Source organism: Pristiophorus japonicus, chromosome 27 (genome assembly GCF_044704955.1).
Source record: "Pristiophorus japonicus isolate sPriJap1 chromosome 27, sPriJap1.hap1, whole genome shotgun sequence".
Taxonomy (NCBI): domain Eukaryota; kingdom Metazoa; phylum Chordata; class Chondrichthyes; family Pristiophoridae; genus Pristiophorus; species Pristiophorus japonicus.
In genome coordinates this window covers 8,853,399-8,860,831 of record NC_092003.1, presented here as the reverse complement: position 1 = coordinate 8,860,831, position 7,433 = coordinate 8,853,399, and the positions used below count along the sequence as shown (strand labels likewise).

The following is a 7,433-nucleotide window of genomic DNA, read 5'->3' as shown; positions in this document are numbered from 1 at the left end:
GGGAGCGCTGCACTGTTGGAATGGCGGTATTGAGGGAGCACTGCACAGTCTTAGAGGGGCAGTGCTGAGGGAGTGCCGCACTGTCAGAGGGGCTGTACTGAGGGAGTGTCGCACTGTCAGAGGGGCAGTACTGAGGGAGCGCCGTACTGTCGGAGGAGGCAGTACTGAGGGAGCTCCGTATTGTCGGAGGGGCAGTACTGAGGGAGCGCTGCACTGTCGGAGATGCCATCTTTTCAGATAAGGCTTTAAATCGAGGCCCCGTCTGCCCTCTCAGGTGGATGTAAAAGATCCCATGGCACTATTTCCGGTGTCCTGGCCAACAATTATCCCTCAATCAACATCACTGAGGGAGGTTTCTGGCCTTCTCTGTGTTGCTTTGCTCCGAGCCGCTTGTGTCTGTCAGCAGACATGTGCAGTAGCTGCTCGAGGTCACAATGCTCATAGTTTAAGTTCTCTTTGCTGGGAAGGGGAAGGCAATCTCTGAATAATGCCTGATAACTCCTGACGCCCGCGGCATCAACAGTCAGATCCATGGGTACTGACAGATCTCTGCCCAGCAGTGAATCTGCAAAAACCGTTCCCATGGTTACGCCCGTTTGCTCCTACAAGTCTGTCACCTGGAGATTTTCCGACTGTCTAATTGCAATCCTCCCTTTACTTAGGCTGCAGAGTTCATGATTCATATTTTTGTTTGTTTAATGTTTCTCCTCTGATCAGTCAAGAATCCCACGCAGTGCATTCTCTCATTACTAAAAGCAAAGACTAGCATTTATACAATGTCTTTCACGACCTCAGGACGTCCCAAAGCGCTTTACAGCCAATGAAGTCCTTTGAAGTGAAGTCACTATTGTAAGGGAGGAAACGTGGCAGCCAATTTGCGCACAGCGAGCTCCCACAAACATCATCATCATTGTTGTGTAGCTGTAGAGCATGCACTCCCATGTTCCGCCACAAGGGAGCGCATCCCCTGAAGTCCCAAGGGATCCCAGCATCCCTTGGGAGCACTGTACATAAGCCGGCCCCTAAGGCCTGTTATGCACTCTGGAGTGTCTTGATAAAGACTGAGGTCACTGTTACTTTAACCTCCCGGTGTGCAGTCTCATCTGTGTTAGGAACACAACAATCGTCATAGGCAGTCCCTTGGAATCGAGGAAGACTTGCTTCCATTCCCAAAGTGAGTTCTCTGGTGGCTGAACAGTCCGATACGAGAGCCACAGACTCTGTCACAGGTGGGCCAGACATTCGTCAAGGGAAGGGGTCAGTGGGGCTGGTTTGCCGCACGCTCCTTCCGCTGCCTGCGCTTGACCTCTTCACGCTCTTTGCGTTGAGACTCAACGCCCTCTTGGATGTACTTTCTCGGGTGGACTTCGGCCAGGGTCATCCAGGTATCAGTAGTGATGTCGCACTTTATCAGGGAGGCTTTGAGGGTGTCCTTATAATGTTTCCGCTGTCCATCTTTGGCTCGTTTATCGTGAAGGAGCTCCGCATAGAGCATTTTCTTTGGGAGTCTCGTATCTGGCAGACGAATTATGTGGCCTGCCCAGCGAAGCTGATCGAGTGTGGTCAGTGCTTCAATACTGGGGACGTTAGCCCAAAAAAAGCAACGTGATAATGACCAGATAATCGGCTTTTTAATGATTTTGGTTGAGCGATGCATACCGGCTCGAGGACACCGGGGAGAATTCCCCCTGTCTTCTTTCAATAGTGGCTGTGGGATCTTTTACGCCCAGCTGAGAGGGCAGACGGGGCTTCGGTTTAACGTCTCATTCGAAAGTTGGCATCTGTGCAGTGCAGCACTCCCTCAGTACTGGCATTGGGAGTGCCACCCTAAATTTTGTGCTCAAGTCTCTGGAGTGGTTCTCTGTAGCCGCCTCCTGTTTCGTAACAATATGTTCAGAGCACCCGGTGGCTCGGGTTTGAGATGCATTGCCTGGTTGAAGAACTGAGCCATGGTCAGCCACGGTATCTTCAAGGGAGTTACGATCGGTCTCAGTATCGCTATTCTAGGGACGAGAGCTCCCATCCCTCATCACTATCCAATGACACCTGCTTGAGGGTGGAAACACGGTCACACCCTTCTGTTGCAGCGTTAATCCAGGCGGAGCGGTAAATTTTTTTTTTTCTTTTCTTTTTCGTAGCCAATCTTTCCAATTCTTTGTCAGATCACAAACGCCAGAGGTCACCTTGCACACATCAAGGATCACCCTGCGCTAATGCTCTTAGCCAAAAGGCCTAGAGCCCAAGCACCGTTCCTGGAAGTACTGCAATACCAGGTTCGTGCCATGGAGGTGGATGGGTCAGCAACCCCACACACCTCCGTGGAGGTGGATGGGTCAAGCCACCCCACCCACTTCCTATTTCCAAAAAGCATAGGAGAACCACCTTCCTGATCCAGGGAGAACCACGTTGGGGTCATGGTTACTCCCCTGTCAGGTCAGTTACGCATGATCTTAGCCAAAAGGCCGAGAAGCGCCGCAAAATTCATCAGCTGGGCCCGGAGTTTGGAGCGGAGTGCTAAGGGAGGCGTTATACACCTCTTTTAAGGTTCTAGGGCGGCTGAGCAAGGGAAGATCCAGAGCCAAACAGCCGGCCTCAGAGAGCTCCAAGAAAGGTTTCAGGAGAAAAACATAAAATCTGATAAAAACCACTCAAAACATTCGCAATATATTATTCCTGCCACCACAACATAAATCGCAACAAAAAAAATGAAACCAATCACATTTACCTCAGGTTGACATTACTAACCTCCCTACAGATGCTACAGCTTGGAATGGCAGCATCCATAGGTGTTTCCAATAGGGGGCGCTTCCTGGCGCTATGGATTGGGCGCGAAGCAAATGTCGAGCAGGTGTCGCAAGCAGCTTGTCTCTTCGGGTGATAATGCTCCGTGCTCTCTCGAAACCGGCACCAAATGCCCCAGCGGGGTGCTGGAGGCTGGCCGCCCACCCTGAAGTGCTTACCACCGCCATTGCTGCCCCTCCGAGGCGCTAACAGGGGTGGCACAAGACCGAAAATCCAGTTCATATGTGTTTGGATCCCAGAAGAGTCAAGCATGTGAAAAAGCTAGTCAGTCCATTGACGTCTAACTCTCCCAATTTGGCATGTTAGCAATGCCGCCACAGCTTAATCTCTAGTAACATGTTTTGGCTTGGCTCAGTTAGGAGCACTCATCCCTCTGAGTCAGAAGATCTTGGGGCTGTGGTAGACTTGAGCACATAATCTAAATTGACACTCCTAGTGCTGAGGGAGTGCCGCACTGTCGGAGGGGCAGTGGTGAGGGAGTGCTGCACTGTCGGAGGGGCAGTACTGAGGGAGTGCTGCACTGTCGGAGGGGCAGTACTGAGGGAGTGCTGCACTGTCGGAGGGGCAGTACTGAGGGAGTGCTGCACTGTCGGAGGGGCAGTACTGAGGGAGTGCTGCACTGTCGGTGGGACAGTGCTGAGGGAGTGCTGCACTGTTGGAGGGGCAGTACTGAGGGAGTGCTGCACTATCGCAGATGACGTCTTTTAGATGAGACGTTAAACTGACACCCCGCCTGCCCTCTCGCATGGATGTTAAAGATACCACAGCACTATTGGAGGAAGAGCAGCGAGTTCTCCCAGTGTCCTGGGGCCAACATTCCTCCATCAACCCAGAGCAGATTAACTTGCCATCCATCTCCTTTTCTGCTTGTGGGATCTTGCTGTGTGCAAAATGATCACCACATTTTCCTTCGTCGCAGCAGTAACTGTGCTTCCTTTTATGTGAAGTGCCAAGGGAAAACCTGAGGATGTGATCAGGTGCTTATGTTAATACAAGTTCCATCTTTCTTAAACCTGGCAGCCCGTATCCCAACTCGCACCGAGTCCCACTCGCCCGTCACCCCCTGTGCTCGCTGCCCCCGTGTCCTAACTCGCACCGAGCCCCGCTGACCCATCACCCCCTGTGCTCACTGCCCCGTATCCCAACTCACACCGAGTCCCGCTCACCCATCACCCCCTGTGCTCGCTGCCCCGTATCCCAACTCGCACTGAGTCCCGCTCACCCATCACCCCCTGTGCTCGCTGTCCTGTGTCCTAACTCGCACTGAGTCCCGCTCGCCCGTCACCCTCTGTGCTCGCTGCCCCCGTGTCCTAACTCGCACCGAGCCCCGCTGACCCATCACCCCCTGTGCTCACTGCCCCGTATCCCAACTCACACCGAGTCCCGCTCACCCATCACCCCCTGTGCTCGCTGCCCCGTATCCCAACTCACACCGAGTCCCGCTCACCCATCACCCCCTGTGCTCGCTGCCCCGTGTCCTAACTCGCACCGAGTCCCGCTCACCCATCACCCCCTGTGCTCGCTGTTCCGTGTCCTAACTCGCACCGAGTCCCGCTCACCCATCACCCCCTGTGCTCGCCCCCATTGGCTCCCAGTTAAGCATCGCCTCGATTTCAAAATTTTCCATCCTTGTTTACAAATCCCTCCATAACCCTCATTCCCTCCCTATCTCTGTCATCTCCTCCAGCCCCACAATCCCCCGAGATGTCTGCGCTCCTCTAATTCTGCCCTCCTGAGCACCCCTGACTTTTATCACTCCACCATTAGTGGCCGTGCCTTCTGTTGCCTGGGGCCCCAAGCTCTGGAACTCCCTCCCTAAACTTCTCGGCCTCTCTCTCCTCCTTCAAGACGCTCCTTAAAACCTACCTCTTTGACCAAGCTTTTGGTCACCTGCCGTAATTTCTCCTTATGTGGCTCGGTGTCAAGTTCTTTGTCTCATAATACTCTTGTGAAGCGCCTTGGGACAGTTCACTATGTTAAAGGCACTATATAAATACAAGTTGTTGTTGTTGTACCGCACCTGTCAGACTAGCCCTCAACCTTTAAGTAAAGAAATTCTTCCTTAGATCTGTTTTAAATTTACTTTCACTCATTTAAATTTATGTTCTCATATCCTGACATCAAAGTAATTTTCTGGATTTAACTTATCTGAGTTACCTGCTGCTTAATACCTACAACATTTACATAGCGCCTTTAACATAGTAAATTGTCGCAAGGCGTTATCAAACAAAATCTGACACCGAACCACAAATGGAGATATGAGGACAGGTGACCAAAAGAGGCTGGTTTTAAGGACGGGTCATCATAGGCAGTCCCTCGGAATCGAGAAGACTTGTTTCCACTCTAAAAATGAGTCCTTAGGTGGCTGTACAGTCCAATACGAGAACCACAGTCCCTGTCACAGGTGGGACAGATAGTCGTTGAGGGAAGGGGTAGGTGGGACTGGTTTGCCGCACGCTCTTTCCGCTGTCTGCGCTTGGTTTCTGCATGCTCTCGGTGACGAGACTCGAGGTGCTCAGCGCCCTCCCGGATGCACTTCCTCCACTTAGGGCGGACTGGTCTTTGGCCAGGGACTCCCAGGTGTCAGTGAGGATGTTGCACTTTATCAGGGAGGCTTTGAGGGTGTCCCTGTAAGGTTACCTCTGCCCACCTTTGGCTCGTTTGCCATGGGCGAATTTCGGGTAGAGTGCTTGCTTTGGGAGTCTCGTGTCTGGTATGCGGACAATGTGGCCTGCCCAGCAAAGCTGATCGAGTGTGGTCAGTGCTTCAATGCTTGGGATGTTGGCCTGGTCGAGGACGCTAATGTTGGTGTGTGTGTCTTCCCAAGGGATTTGTAGGATCTTGTGGAGACATCGCTGGTCTTGAGGTGTCTACTGTACATGGTCCACGTCTCTGAGCCATACAGGAGGGCAGGTATTACTATGGCCCTGTAGACCATGAGCTTGGTGACAGTTTTGAGGGCCTGGTCTTCAAACACTCTTTTCGTCAGGTGGCCGAAGGGTGCACTGGTGCACTGGAGGTGGTGTTGGATCTCATCGTCGATGCCTGCTCTTGTTGATAGGAGGCTCCCAAGATAAGGGAAGAGGTCCATGTTGTCCAGGGCCGCGTCGTGGATCTTGATGTCTGGGGGGCAGTGCTGTGTGGCAAGGACAGGCTGGTGGAGGACCTTTGTCTTACTGATGTTTAGCATAAGGCCCATGCTTTCATACGCCTTGGTAAATACGTCGACTATGACCTGGAGTTCAGCCTCTGTAAGGACGGGTAGATGTTAAGGAATGTCTTAAAGAAGGAGTGGTAGAGAAGTGGAAAGGTTTAGTGAGGTAATTCCAGAGCTTAGAGTCTAGGTGGCTGAAGTGTGGGATGCGCAAGAGGCCAGAATTGGAGGAGCATAGAGATCTAGGAGGATTGTAGGCTGGAGGAGATTACAGAGATAGGGAGGGGCGAGGCCAGGGAGGGATTTGAAAACAAGGATGAGAGTTTTAAAACCGAGACATTGCTGGACCGGGAGCCAATGTGGAGAAGTTCAGGGAGGGAATTCCAGAGTTTAGGGCATAGGCAGCTGGGTGCCACGTAACACCTAGTTGCCACTTAACAGCCAGCTGCTTCACATTGGCCAGGTGAAAAGTGAGAAGTGGCGGCCAGGTATTAAGTGGAGGCTGTTGCTACCATCAGCTGAGCTGCACAAAGGCGACAGATGTTGAGCGACATAAACTGATTTTAAAACCGTTTAAAATGCACAATTTTAAGAGCCACCAAAACAAGCCATGGTTTCTATTCAGTGCTGAAAAATATATTCGTTGCATTGAAATTGAGATGTCCTCCTCCCGAACTGTGAGCAGACTTACTGGCAAATTTGGATGAGGCTCGCCTTGGAAATTGGTGTTGAAGTGCTGTGAGATTCTGTGGACCTCGTGTGCCATGTAACTCGACAGGTAGAGTGTGAGCTTAGAAGTGATACTATTACTACTGAGGGGTGACCTGATAGAGGTCTTTAAAATTATGAAGGGGTTCGATAGGGTAGACGTAGAGAATATATCGCTTCTCGGCCTTTTGGCTAAGATCATGCGTAACTGACCTGACAGGGGAGTAACCATGACCCCAACGTGGTTCTCCCTGGATCAGGAAGGTGATTCTCCTATGCTTTTTGGAAATAGGAGGTGGGTGGGGTGGCTTGACCCATCCACCTCCACGGAGGTGTATGGGGGGCCTGACCCATCCACCTCCATGGCACGAACCTGGTATTGCAGTACTTCCAGGAACGGTGCAGTGGCTCTAGGCCTTTTGGCTAAGAGAATTGGCGCAGAGTGATCCTTGATGTGTGCAAGGTGACCTCTGGCGTTTGTGATTTGACAAAGAATTGGAAAGATTGGCAACGGAAAAAAAAAAAATATGGGTCCGGAATTCCCCTGTTCTGCGCCTCCTGTTAGCGCCTCCAGGAGGCATAAAACTGTTTTTGCCTGGGGGGGCCGTTACCGGCTCCCTCGAAATTGCGTGGGAGTTAGCGGAGATGCGAAAACGGTAGCGCCGTGCTCTCGCCGGTAGCGTCCTGGGCTGCTGCACCTCCGGGAATGACGTAATCGGCGTGCGCGGCGTCCCCTTATTGCCCCGCGGTGGCCCCTTTCTGCCACTCG

General features: G+C 52.1%; 1 non-coding gene and 1 pseudogene across 1 annotated transcript; one reads left to right on the top strand and one right to left on the bottom strand.

Annotated features, from left to right (window-relative positions):
* Window positions 1–2,277: 2,277 nt before the first annotated feature.
* On the bottom strand, window positions 2,278–2,474 carry LOC139239548 (U2 spliceosomal RNA). Its single transcript, XR_011588668.1, has one exon. It is a non-coding gene; the product is annotated as a U2 spliceosomal RNA (small nuclear RNA).
* A 4,362-nt stretch (window positions 2,475–6,836) lies between these two features.
* On the top strand, window positions 6,837–7,074 carry LOC139239537 (U2 spliceosomal RNA; annotated as a pseudogene).
* Window positions 7,075–7,433: the final 359 nt, after the last annotated feature.